This window comes from Sturnira hondurensis, unplaced genomic scaffold, assembly GCF_014824575.4.
Source record: "Sturnira hondurensis isolate 20B ecotype Veracruz unplaced genomic scaffold, ASM1482457v3 Scaffold0002840, whole genome shotgun sequence".
In the NCBI taxonomy this organism is placed as follows: Eukaryota; Metazoa; Chordata; class Mammalia; order Chiroptera; family Phyllostomidae; genus Sturnira; species Sturnira hondurensis.
In genome coordinates, this window is record NW_028075471.1 from 31,157,875 (window position 1) to 31,172,414 (window position 14,540).

General features: G+C 44.2%; 1 protein-coding gene across 1 annotated transcript in view; it reads left to right on the plus strand.

Moving 5' to 3' along the window:
• The first annotated feature begins 6,510 nt into the window (after positions 1-6,510).
• CPVL (carboxypeptidase vitellogenic like) overlaps positions 6,511-14,540 on the plus strand; it is a 103,965-nt gene continuing 95,935 nt past the window's right edge. The window contains exon 1 of the mRNA XM_037041233.1: positions 6,511-6,598. The gene's annotated coding sequence lies outside the window, so the exon portion shown is untranslated. The remainder of the gene's footprint in view (positions 6,599-14,540) is intronic.

Sequence of the window (14,540 nt, forward strand, 5' to 3'; positions counted from 1 at the left end):
CACAGGGTTAGCACTGCTGTCTTGCAAGGCCAAGTCTATATTAAGCCCATAATTCATCCTTAGTCCACCGAAGTTTTGCATCCTGGCTTTCTTTATATCCAGTGGAAACTGAAAATATGTCTTTTGTAAGAAAGGCTTAACACCTGCTGTCAAAGGGTGCTGGATCTTCGGAGAAGAAGAGGTTTACTTACAAAGACTAAGATTAATTTGAACATTGTTTCCCTACATCAGGCAGGCACATGGAGGCAAGCAACCCAGGGGAGGATAATCATGCTGAGAGCGAAAGCACTTATTCTAAATAATTACCACGTAATTGTCCACAAGTTCCCTGAGTCTGCAGCCCATGGCGAGTGAGTCTTAGGAGGTGGTCCTTCCTCTCTAAGTATAAGGAGACTGAAGCCCCTTCATAAGGGTATCAGGGCATGCATCTGTCTTAAAGCAGGGTCACCACCTTCTCCACCTACTTCTCAAAGCTGCGGTCAAGGTTCAGAGCAGATGTGGGGGCTCTTAAGCTGGATCCACTCTCCTCTTCCTTTTGAATGCAGGCACAATGCCTTTTTGTAAGCATGTGAATGCAACACGTCTGACTCCTTTTTGTAAGTGGCATACTTGTTGGGCAGGTTAATACACTGGGCAGGCTGTGATATTCCTCTTTTTGGTGTGGCTCTGAGTTGTGTTTTCAAGCCTTGAGGTGACCCTGTGGAAGACATGTGATGACGTGTAACAGGAGCAATGATGAGTGTCAGGGAGAGACAGGGAACTTTCCATGAGGGACATATTTGTCTACAAGGTTAATCAGGTCCCCTTGTTTTCATTTCAAGTCTACATTTATCTTGGTAGCAGCAGCTACAACTGTGAAATCAAATCTCCAAATGTAGACAATTGAAATTGTACTCACCTGGTCAATACATATAAACAGTTGTTCTCTGCATCTTACCTGGAACAGGAGGCGCACTGAAGAGCTGTGGCCACGGGTCAGCCAAGGGTATGCTTTACTGTGGTGTCCAAATACAATGGAAAAACATGGAGGAGAGGATACAATTCAGTATCTTGGGTGACACCATTCAAAAGGATGACAGTCACTGGCCTGAAATCTCACAGATTGACATGATCATTATCATAGCTACCATTTATTTAAGCCCATGCTGTATGGCAGGCACTGTAGGTCCACTGTCTCATTTCACCCTTGTAATCACACTGCAAGGTAGCCAATGTTATTTTACCATAAATGGATGGGAAATCTATAATCAGGTAACATGCTTGAGGTCACCAAATGGCAGGTTCTAAATCTAAACACAAATCCAACTCTTTCTCTGAACCACCAGGTTTTAAAGAAGAACCTCCCCAAATACCTAAGTGCAGAGAACACAAGGGGAGCTGGGGGAACCTGAAGCCACCTGGGTTAGTCAACCTGACAATTTAAATCTTTGTGTTCAGGAAATCCAATCAGAGAGGAAGACTTAACCAATGTTTTTGCAAAGCCATTCTTTTGCCTACCTTTGACTATTTGCAGTACAGAAGAAAGGGACTAAAAATATTATTTCCAGAATTTGGATTCTCCTCCATAAGTTATATATTTTGATCCTTCAACTGTTCACTGTAGTTATGGTCATTTGGGGAGAAATGTAAAGAAATACTTCTTAAAGTATTAGAACTATTTGGCCAACTATGCCAAAATTTGCTAGTGAGTAATGAAGGGAAAAAATACAGTGGACCTTTGAGCAACATAAGTATGAACTATGTGAGTCCATTTATATGGGCATTTTTTTCTTTTTTTTAAAGATTTTATTTATTTACCTTTAGAGGGGAAGGGAAGGAGAGAGGAAGAGAATATCAATGTATGGTTGCCTCTTGTGGGTCCCCTGAGAAAGGATATGTATAATACTGTGAAGCCTGCTCTGCTAAGATTGCTTTTAGTTAAACAATAAAGGTTGCTGGGAACTGGCCTGCAACCCAGGCATGTGCCCTGACTGGGAATCAAACTGCAATCCTGTGGTTCGCAGGCCTGCACTCAATCCACTGAGCTACACCAGCCAGAGCCATTTTTTTCAATAAATATACAGTCAACCCTCTATGACCCCAGGAGTCACATCTACATATTCAACCAACCACAGATTGAAAACAGTACTTTGGATCTGAAGTTGAAAATCTATGGATGCCGGGGACCAACTGTATGCAATGTTCTACACCATTTTACATAGGGGACTTGAACACCCATGGATTTGGTGTCTCTGAGGGTCTTGGGACCAATGCCCCACTGACACCAAACGATGACCAGTTTTTGAAAAGCCAAAAGTTATACGGGCATTTTTGGCTGTATGGAGCAAGGAGGGTTGGCACCCCTCACCCCCTATTATCCAAGGGTCAACTGTACATGTACCTCTTACGAAAGACCAAACTCATCTCTTCCATGATGCTGCCATGGTATCTGCGCATCGGGCTGGAAGCATGCCCTACAGGTGACCTCCCGCACCGAGGCATGGCCTCTGAACAGAATCTGCCCGTGGCTTCTCCAGATGTGCTTCCTCAGAAGCCACAGTCCACTGAAGAACAGGTGTTAAGAAAGACAGGGCGAGTGTTGTTTAATGAAAATTATAGACTCATCCTCTTTGTCCATCCCACGTTTATCTGTCCCCGAACCCTCTCGGTGCATCTAAATACCTGTCAATACTGTATCTTCTTTGAATAGTGTCCTCCTCAAAATTCGTGCCCACCAGAACCTCAAAATAGGACCTGGTTTGGAAATAGGGTCTCTGCAGATGGAATTAGTTAGGATGAGGTCAGACCCGGTTCAGCTAGGCCCTAAATGCGATGCCTGGTGTCCCAATGTGAAGAGGAGAAGACACGCCGGAAGAAAAAAGCCACGTAAGGATGGAGATTTGAGTGATACAACATCAAGGCAGAGGAATGCCAGGGACTTCTGGGGCTGGGCGAGGCTAAGGCGGACTCCCCGCAGAGCCTCCGCAAGGAGATGGGCTCAGCCAACACCTGGGTTTCAGATTTCTCCAGGGCTGCGGGAGAAGAAATTTCTGTTGTTCAAATCACCCAGTTTGTAGTATTTCCTTAGGCCACTTCCAGCAACTATAGAGGGCCTGCCTACCACACAGTTGCGCCAAGCCCTCACCATCTTTCCCAGGACTAATTTCCACTAGACTCTGCCAACTCTGCTCCACCCTCAGGTGCCACCTCACCCCCAGCCATGCCCCCACCCGATGAGGTTGCACCCCACGAAGTAAAATGTTTTGTGAACAATTCTTGTCTTTGAACCTAGATAACCTTCCAAAGACCCTTTGACTCAGTAATTCTGCCCTCCAGATGTTTCTTTCCGAAGGAAGTAATCAGATGCATGTAATTTTTCACATAAGGGTATTTCTTAGTGAATTAATAAGGAAACATTGGAAGCAACCAAAATGATCAGATGTTGGAAAATGGTTGAATAAATTATAGTACATTCCTATGATTGAACATTACACAGCCATTAAGATTATGGTTTTGAATTAATAATGGGTGAAAATAATTGGGATATAATGCTAACTGCTAAAAGCAGGATAAATAATTCCATATAATATGACACCAATTTTGTTTGCAACACATGTTTGTATAGATAAAAGATGACACAAGAATACATCATTTGGCCACAGTGGGATTTTTATCTGATCTTTTTGCACATCTTTGCATTTCTATAACAATCATGTATTGTACTTGGGAAAAGAAAAATAAGAAATATATCTATCTTACTGAAAAATTTAGAAGGTCTCCAGTGCAGTAGCTTTCAGCTATTTTGACCATATCTCACAGTTAAAAAATAAGATTTTCATCCTGACTTCATCCTTGCTTAATATTGTCTGTAGGTTCTTCGAAACCAGGCCTAAAGAGAAACAAAGTGTAATGAAACCAATTTCACAATAGGCTAATTGGGATAAACAAGAATTAAGTTCCTACAGCCTATTTCTGGTCACAAAAATACCATCGAACTTCTACATAAAACCCCCAAAGGCTTCCAATATTAATCATCGAAATAAAGGCGAGCCACGCACAGGCTTGGGTGTCCCAAAATACTAGTGCAGCTTTGAGCTTTAATTAATTCAGAAGTATAAATGCCACAAAGTTTCAAAACTATCATTTGAAAGCTTCCTTCTTTTGACTCTAAGGTTTTAATTAGTTGAATAAATGTAATTGTATTTTTTTTCTTTCAGTCAATGTATGCCATTTTTCACTTGGAAACTGAAACAAAAAAATTTTTTAAATGTATTACCCAACATTCACAACACTAAATAAGTGTAAAATACATTTCATTTAACTTTCAAATGATGCTTTTTTCTAAGTTGCAGCATTCACCTCTGAAGTTCTGAAAACGTCAGCAAGACTTCTTCGACAGCCTGTGTCTGCACAAGGACACTGCAGTACGAGTCATTTCATCAGTACCGTAAAACTCAGTCTGGTTTGCATTTTAGGTGGCTGCATTTTGGGTGCAGCTATTCCTTGGCCGGTAGTTGTCCTTGTGCTTAGGTCAAAGGGGCCAATGCCCAGCTCCATAGCTTGGATGGCACCCCTCCGGCCCACTCCGACCCGGAGAGTGAGGTATCTGTGGAGTCGTCCCCATTGTTCCCCCTGCCCCAAATCCATGCCTCACCAAACCTTGTTCTGAGCATCCAGGACCCCCAGCCTGCCTCCCCAAATGGCACTGGGCCTCCTCCAAGGACCCACACACCAGCAGGGTCACCTGCAATGTCTGTACTCCCATGATGGACAACAGTGCAATTGGTGTGCATGTCCCTAGCTCAAGAGGTGGCCAAGGCCATGGCTGTTTCTGGGAGCTGGATTGAGGTTCCCCACTGGGGCTGGAACTTTGTGGGAAAAGAAGGGGTGGCTGTGGACCAGGGGCTGGGAAGCAGCTCTCGTGCACCCCCATATTTACTAGGTTCAGATCACCCAGGAATTTGAATGTGGTCTTTCAGTTCATCATGAACTTCTATTTGTCAGTGGAGGAAGGTTCTACCTAGTTTATTTAATGGTTTAATAAAGGTGGGCTGATGCTGATCTTAAAGGAAAATGTTTTTCCCACTACACACATTTCTCTGTAAAGAGATCAGCGTGATGATATGTCATGGTGACCAGTGGCAGCCGTGTGTGCTTGGGGCCAGGCAATCTGTGTGTAGCGTCCATGTAGTCCTCATCTCAACCCAATAAAGTACATACATACGTAGGAAAAAACAGAGACACGGCGAGATTAAGTGGTTTGTTCCAGGTCACAGAGTCCGTGTTAAAGTTAGCCTTAGTTGTGTAACTAACTGAAGTGGCCAGAAACAACAGTGATTTGGGGTTTTCCCCCCCTGATTGGCTGACCTCTCTGCTGCCAGTTTCAACAAGACTCACTCAGCAGCTGCACTCAGCTGGGGGGGCTGCCGAACTGGGAAGTGGCACAGGCTTCTCACCCTGGAGGCTGCTGCTGTCTCTGGGATGTTCTCTTGTGTGGAACCCCTCACCCTTGGGGCCCACACTGCCTCCTTGGTGTGGTAGTCACAAGGTGGCACTCTCAAAACAGAAGCTGCAAAGCCTTTTGATTCCTAGGATGGCAACAGCACTTGTCCACATTCTATGGTCAAAACCAGTCACAAAGCCCGCCCTGATTTCGGGGGAGGGAAACCAGACTACTTCTGCAAAAAAGCACGGTAGGAGCACGGTGACTTTTTTTTTTTTTTTAAATAGCTGCTAAATACCAGAGGCAGGATTCAAAGTAGTTGGCCAGACTGAGTGGTCTTCTAAATAACTGTGCCATCTCTGAACCACAGGACATTTGTGGGACTGAGACCCAGGGAGGATTTTGTATTTTGCCTCATCTCTTTGCCACCACCTTACCTTTTAATTCTGTCTTCCCCTAATGTCTGGCTCAGTGCCCAGCACTGGAGGGTGGTTGGTGACACCTATTCTGGTCACTTACAAGAGCTGTGATTCTGAATGGGATACTTAACCTCTCTCAATCTGTTTCCCACCTGCATGATGGGAGTAATGGTGGTAATAACACAACAGGTTGCTGTAAGATTCCTATGCAATAACATAGAGAAAGCATTAGGCATTCAGTGCTGGCACTCAGAGTTACCTGGGTGTTAGTGATTGGGATGTGGACTCTCCATGCAGGCACGTGGGCTTTTTCAACACTGGGAGTAAAACACCACTTGGTTTCCAGATGCAAACGAAGGGGTGGGGGGGATAATTTCAAGATGCAGCATTGAAATTCGAAGACAGCATCTCTTAAAAAGTTGGGGAGAAAATCAAAACGTGCAAACGAACACACAGATGGAGTTGCACCCCTGCGGCTGCTGTTCCTCTGTTCACTGTTAATGTTCCACCCCGGGGGGGTGCTGGCTGCTCCCAGTCCTGCAAGTGCTGATTGGGCAAGGTCAGGTAAGGGAGGGGAGGTGGGGACTTACTTCTGCCCTATAGGTCAGGGTCAAGGGCTAGCGTCACTGAGAGGAGCTCTTAAAAGCTTGCATTCTGCAGGGTATTTGCGACTTGGAGGTGAGAGGGGAAGGAAGGGCTGTCTGATCTCTGCCTGACTGGGGAACTGCAGCGGGGACCAGAGTGCCAACTGCCCTGCGTAAGTGCACCGGTCCTTGGGGGATGCGTGGATATAGCGGGGCTAGTCTTCACCAGGACCCCAAATGCTGGGAGTGCAGGGCGGGTGGTCTCAGGAGCAGTCAGCCGCCAGAAGGAAGAAAGCACAGTGGAGTAGGATCGGATCGGTTGTCTCGGCCAGTCCAGTCTCCAGAGTTTCTGGGATGGGGTACTGGGGAGTCTTGACACCCCACTGTGGGTGCACTCAATATGGGGAACACTCCGGAAGACTCCTGGCAGGATTCCAGGCGGTTGTACTTGGGCTTCTTCCAGATCTGGAGGCGCCTCTGAGTCCAGGAGCCCTTCCAGGGAAGTGTGAAGCTGTGGGGTCCCCTTTACTTTAGATTCGAGATGGGAACATCATCCCCTTTCTCCCTCAACAGGTCTCTCTGAGATGTTGATTTTGGGGTGCTGTGGAGAAGTGGGAGTGGGAAGTGCTTTTGATCTCAGTGTCCCCCAAAAGGAGACTTGGCTTGATCCAAGAAACCAAAGCACACCAGAATGAATATTATTCCTGGAATGTTGGATTAAGAGAAAACCAGGGGTTTGGCACAAGTGTCAGCTCCCTGTCAAGTGACTTGGGCCTCACAAGGGACTTGGTAGGAGCCAGTTGGATGAAATGCAAGCACCCAATACATTTGAGGTCAGCTTTGTGTCAAGGGAAAAATGGACTTTGGCATATTTATGGGCTGACATCCCAGGTTGCCTTTTGCTAATTGGTGACTTTGAGCAGATTATCAGAGATTACTAAATCTCAGTCTCTGAGATTCAGATACTTGTCTTTTCTCCTCTCCCCTTAAATATACAGCAACCACCACCACTACTACCACCACTGTTTTATTTATTATTATTATTATTATTATTATTATTATTATTTTGGTGTACGATGAGCAAGAACAGCAACATTGGGAGAAAAAGAGATCCAATAAGAGTGCATTTTGCTAACTTGAAAAATACCTTTTCACAAATAGGAACTGGAACGTTGTTTTCAAAAGTCAAGCACGCTGGCTTTGTTGGTATATGAAGATCTGTAAGGCTGTGGAGAGCCTCTGGGGGCTGCGCTTGCTACACTTCTATCCCAGGCTGGTCATTTGGTGGAAACTNCCACTGTTTTATTTATTATTATTATTATTATTATTATTATTATTATTTTGGTGTACGATGAGCAAGAACAGCAACATTGGGAGGAAAAGGAGATCCAATAAGAGTGCATTTTGCTAACTTGAAAAATATCTTTTCACAAATAGGAACTGGAACATTGTTTTCAAAAGTCGAGCACGCTGGCTTTGTTGGTATATGAAGATCTGTAAGGCTGTGGAGAGCCTCTGGGGGCTGCGCTTGCTACACTTCTATCCCAGGCTGGTCATTTGGTGGAAACTCTTTAAAATACAGTGTCAGTGCAAGGAGCCGTTTCATTCTTTCTGTTTTTATATATAGGAGCTGGCTGTGTTGGAGAGGCATAAGTGGCCCCCCAACATATGTGGATCTAGCTTATAAACCAATTTACAGTGAGTTTCTACTAACCTGATTCTATAGCCTGAGAAATAAGTGAGCTTTGACTGATAGGAGGTTCAAATGCCTGAGAAGAGTATTAAGCAAGTCCACTGAGCTTACCAATTCACTCCTCTTGGAAAAATAAAAACAAGAAGCAAACAACATGGCAGTATTTGTCAAAGACTTTGTCTTTGTTTCAGTACACGTAGGATCTGTCCGAGGAAAAACAGAATGTGGCATGCTACCCTGGTATGCACAGCACAAAGACAGTGAGTGAGGGAGAGCTTGGTTACTGCCTCAGAGAACATCACAGACCTGTTTATCAGCACCCAAATACCCAAGGTTAATAGGAAATGCCCCATTCGTAATAGGAAGCAGAGTTTGTTTAAAATAGTGAGCATGCTTATTTTAGTTTAACATTCCCAGGGATTTAATGATGTAGAGTTTTCATTGACCGAACCAAGATCACCAGATAGAATGTAAGTAGGAAAGTTCTCTTAATTAGAAAAGTACCTCTGTAAGAATGTCTCATTCTTATCCATATTGACTTGGAAGAGGGGTAAGCCAGGCAGAAAGCTAAGAAATGTACTTCCCTAGCCAAAACCAGGAATGGAGTTAGAACAGTTATGCTATGTATTTGCAAGTTCAACGATTTAAGCAATAATGGACTCAGTTCACAAGAGAGTGATCCAGTGCCTTCTGGATAAAACCCATGCCCCTAAACATAAATGAACTGAAACCAGAGTATTGAGATTTCTCTTCCTCCAAGATATTATAGGTACAGCCCTGAGCAAGAAACCACCTGCTTTTCTTTTATTGCTTTAACCCAAGTAAATATTTATAAATAAACATTTGGGCCAATATTCAATTGTAGCAATAGAAAGACCATCATTAACTAGAATCAGAATACAGGGAAGAAGTTTTGAGAGGAGACTGAAGGATACTGGAAAGATAAAATGGTAAGAATTTGCTTTTTCAGACACAGAGTCATCTCCCCTGTCCCCACCTTGTTCCCTGGGTTATCTGGGGTGGAGGTAACCCAACTCTCAAGATATCTGCTCATTTATTTAACTAATATTTTCCCCAGTGTTTGATTACGAAAAATTTCAAACATTCAGAAGAGTTGAAAGAACTTTATAGTGCACCTCCCACCTAAATTCTCTTTTCATTCAGCTGGTACTGATTAGTGGGTACTATTGGTGTCGAGCTTTGCTGAACTGTAAGGACATAAAGTGGCAGAATATAGTTAGGGAACAAGGAAGGGTTTAATTGGGCTGGAACACAGGGTTTGTGAAGGGATCCTGTGACTTTCATCTGGAAGGTTGTGCTGGAGTCACAGTGTGGAAGACATTGAATTTCATGGCAGAAAGTTTAAAGCCTCCTGGTTGTAGTCTGGAGCCACTGACGGCATTTGGGGAGCGGGAGTATCTTGTGCTCTGGAAAACTCTTTCTGGCATTAGGGTTAGGCTACATTGGAACGGGGGGGACTCAAGTCTGAGAGATGAGTTGGGAGGCTGTGCAAATGTCCTGGGTCAAATCGTGAACAGAATGGATTGCAGAGATTAAAAAGAGGATAAAGGGCAGGACTTTGTGGCCAATTTGACAGGAGGACTCAGTTGCAGAGCTCAGGCTTCGACAAAGATCGTGTGTCAGTGAGAACAGGGATGTCAGAGGAGGAAGAATTCCAAAGGGAATGGTGATGTCTTGTTACAAGACTCTGTTGGGAACTCACGTGGAGGAGTCCATGGACAGTGGAGAGCCCAACAGCAAGGTCAGGACCGAACATCTCTCTGGCCTGGCCGTTAGTGATCAAGGCGTGGTTTAATGAGAATGTACATATGGAGAAAAGAAGGCCAAGACCTTAAGGGAAATCTGACTATGTGGAGTTCCTGGAACAGAAAAAAAAATACAGGTGTCCGAGTATTGCTTAGAATTTTAACAACTGTTCTATCTACAGTATTATTGCAAACACAGCAGTCATGATCCAAACACATATTCCTACCACTAAAACGGAGTTTCTCCTCCTCCTACCATAGGAGGTATGGCTGGGGGCGGGGAAGGGAGTAAGGGGAGAGTGGAGAGGCAAACACTTTTTTTATCTAAGACTCAGAATATACAGTGCTTTGTCCATGTAAACCATTTCCACATATTGGGATGTCAGGTCATTTAATGATTTGCTCTGTCTTTTCACAAGGCCACGCCTACTTAGTCTGGGAACCATAACAACCTATCCTGAGGATGCCCACATTTTCCAGACCAAACCTCAGCTGTGACATATATTCTGGATGCAACAGCCACCAAGCCTTTATCCAAATATTTAGCAACCCAAGCTCCCCCTCCCTTTCTATGCTAATACTTTAGGACATAGGTTAATATTCATAAATGAATATTCAGCTCTATAAAACCATCTTATTATATTAACCTAACCCCTGACAAGGCAAGGAAAATTAGATTGATTTAGCATCTATCCTGTGGCCAGGGTCTGCCCCAAGGCCTCAGTGAGAAGGTGAGGGCAGAGACCATCTTTTGTCTTTCCGTAGTACCTGGTATGAGTTTATGTATGTATGTACGTATGTATGTATTTCATCTCATGTGTCTGTCAATATAATATTACAAAGAAGTGTGGTTCTGCTGAGAATAGAAGGACTTTACTAAAGACACAGAGTTTTGAAGTGTTGGAGCCACACTTGAAGCTGTGTGTCTGAATCCTTCCTGCTGTTCTTTTCGGACATCACCTTCCTAAATGCCTACTGTGAGCAGGCACTGTGTTAGGTGTTTGCTCACGCGGGTCCCTTCATGTGGCCCCTCAGTTCAGCTGATTGTTTAGGCCCAAATTGCTCAATTGGTTGTCATTGTTGGGGTGTCCTCCCTCTGGCCCTGTCTGATGTCCACCCAGCTTCTTGAATTCTGCAGGAAGAGTCCATCCGCCGCAGAAATGCCAACCCGTGAGGCTGAGTTTAGTAGTCACTTCGTTAATTCTCCTTCAGATCACACATTCAATCCTCCACTGAGTTCTTTCAGAGTGAACTAGAAGACAGTTCTACATTTAATTTGTTCACTTATGTGTATTATTCCATCAATCTTCTGCTTCTCCCCCTCCCTTGCCCTGCTCATTTACGTATCTAAGGTCACTTGCCCCTTTATCCTTACTTTCCTTTCATTGTGAGGATTTGGAGAGAGGGTGGGGTAGGGTATAGGGCCCACGGCAAGATTGTACTGCCTCTGTGGACTCAGGTAGACATAAGAACTGTACTCTGTTTTCTTTCCTGAAATTCAAAGTGGCCATTTGCACACTGAGCAATAGGATTCCAACTGGGAGTGAGGGCATCGCCCATGAGGACTTGAATAAGCGCAGTGTTGACTGGTAGTGGCTTAGAGCCCTGAGCTTTTTGTACCTTATTTTAGGACATTCCCAGGCAGACTGGTTTTACTGGGTTTTGTACAGGTTTCTCTTCTCCATGAAGGCAAGTACTGAGCCATTTATCATCTTTGACTCCACAAATTTTAGCAAAGTATCTCAGTTTAGTACATGCCCAGAAAAATCTCTAATAAACTGAGATCTATTGAAGGAAAAGAGTGGGGGGAGGACTCTGTTTGAACGGACCAGGAAATGTGGCTGTGGCTGGGGCAAAGACGAGCAAAATGTAAGAAGTTACAAACAAACCCATTCTGAGGCTTTGTGTGGACCCCGTGGTACAAAGTTTCTATTTGACACATGGGGAAAGTGACAGGCATCACCGCTTCTGAAAATGAAAAAAATGTCCTGCCTGGGTTTCTGGATGAGGAATATTATTAGCAATCAACAATAGGAATCAATGGGAAATAATGTTTTTTCCTCAACCTCTAAGTATTGGAGTGTTTGTAAAATTAACCTGACATTGGGGAACATTCCATACATTCAAGAATTGTGTCAGAGGCTCTGCTGCTTGTCTCGGATAAGAGAGCTCTAGTTGTCCTGATGTTCTAGAGTGGTCTCTTCTCTCTATATTTTGGGGTCTCCCAAACTGCTCCACCTGGCCTCCGTCCACTTTTCAAAGGGATGTTGAAGTTCACTGATGAAAGACTTCCAGGAATACACTCATAAACACACACAGCTAGTTTAATTGGCTTACCTGAAGCAAAGGAAGCACACACTGAAAGGACAAGGGACATAGGAAGAGGACCCTGAAAGGTCTGGCCTCCTGCTGAGTGAGTCGAAGGAGGAATTAGTGAAGAGGTGACCCGTGGGAGGGGCTGCCATCCAGCAGCCAGGCTGGTTCAGCGATGGTCTCAGCAGTCTCTGCTCAGGAGCGTGGAGGAACCAGAGTGGCTGGGGCCCATTGGTGAGAACCCAGTAACTGCTTGATAGGAAGGATTGTCCGTCATTTGGCAGCTGCAGTGTGGCCCCGGGTGTGTAGGAACATCATCGGTGTTCTGTGGGAACCTTCTTAGTGTGATTACCAGGGAGCTGATTTTCACTTTCTCAGGGATCTGGGATTCTCTCTCTCTCACACATACACAAACACACACACACACACACACATACAGGTAGAGAGAGACACACACGCAAAGGCACTGATGTATTCATTTCAGGACAAAAGCAAGTAGTGGGAAATCTTAGTTCATGACACCACCACCTGCCCGTCCATCAAAGTCAGATTTAGGGCTCATCCTAGATTCTGTTCTATTTCAACATACAACATTGCATCACACACAAGATCCTGCTAATTTTACCTTCTAATTATTTTCAGTCTTCCCTGTTCATGGTTACTATTTCCCACCCCTAGTTTAGGCTTTATCATCTTAATTCTGGATTATTATAAAGGCTACTAAATAGTGTCTCTGCCTTCTGTCTTTTTAGTTTAAATCCATCCTTACACTCTAGCCATTGTATTTTTTACAAATACAACATTCTCAGGAGTTCCTACTTGCTGGAGAATAAAAACTCAGCACATCTAACAATGTCCTCTGTGATCTCCTCTCCACTGGCTTCTCTAGCTCGCTCCTGCTTTTTTATCCACTTCCTACTTTATGCTTGCATCTTGCCTATGTAGTGGTTACCTATTGCTGTACCACAAACTTGGAAAAAAGGTAAAACCCATGGCCCCAGAAAATAGGAGAGACAATAGCAAATGAGGGAAGTGGGGAAAATTATTTAAGCAGGAGTTAAGGTCAGGGTTAGATATTAGCTTGGAGATTTGCATTGGTCCAGGTAAGTAATGGATGATGAAGACCTGGATTCAGACCTGGGAGTGGGGTTGGAGAAACGTAAAAAACATCCAGGACAGTCCATGGGTGGTTGGCTGGCTGCGGAAAGGCAGCGAGAGGGACGCGGTGAAGTCGGCCAATCCGGGATGTCCGCCTTCAGTGCTTGAGCGTGTTTTCAATCGCGACAAAATAGAGAAGTAGGAATATGTTTAGGGAAGAAGGTAATCAGTGTAGTTTTTGAGTTGTTCTTAATTACTTTTGATTTTTGTCAACATAATTCATAACCATGGGTGAAAAAATCCAAGCCATAGTACAGTTCTCATGACAAAAAACTGCATTCCTCTTTTTGCCGTATCAATCACCGTGGGTATCCAGAAGGAGACTGACTCTGAAAAGAACAGGGCTACCTTTACTTCAGTAAAAATGAATTTCTCAGTGGGAGACACTACTTTTTTAAAGTTTTTTAAAGACTTTATTTATTTATCTTTAGAGGGCCAGAGAAGGAGAGAAATATCAATGTATGGTTGCTTCTCATGAGTCCCCTGCCGGGAACCGGCCTGCAACCCAGGCATGTGCCCAGACTGGGAATCGAACTGCGATCGTGCGGTTTGCAGGCCCGCGCTCAATCCACTGAGCTACACCAGCCAGGGCCCACTGCTTTTGTGTCTTAAAGGACTGGGGGGCTTCAGCCACCCCCACCAAAATTTGTTTTCAAAACTAAAGGAAGTACATCAGAAATCTATTGTAAAGCAATCTCTGGGCATGTGATGTTCACTTCTTTGCAGATAAACATGCTCTTAAACCATTTGCGATTCCAGGACCTATAAATTTTACAAATAATGTAAGGGGATAATCCCGTTTACCTAGAATTCTGCTGCTGTCAAAATTTGCCCAGAGGCAGATTTTGTTATTGTCTGTAATTTATACAGTGATACATGGAAAATACACCGACTCTGGAGTCACCTACACCTGGCTTTAAATTTCAGCTTTACTACTTAGTGTCTGAGTGAAGGGGCTTGGAAAAATTATCCTGGGACTTGAGAAACTATTCAGCCTCAGTTTCCTCACCTGAGTTTGCCTTATAGAAACTCTGAATTTACCGCTCTTCTAAGAATAGTATTGCTGTCTTTCCAACCCCTCGTGTGATCCCACTCTTCATGTATTAGTGTCCTAGGGCAGCTGGAACAAAATTCCACAAACCAGGTGGCCAAAATAACAGGAACGTCTCATCCCTCAGTTCTGCA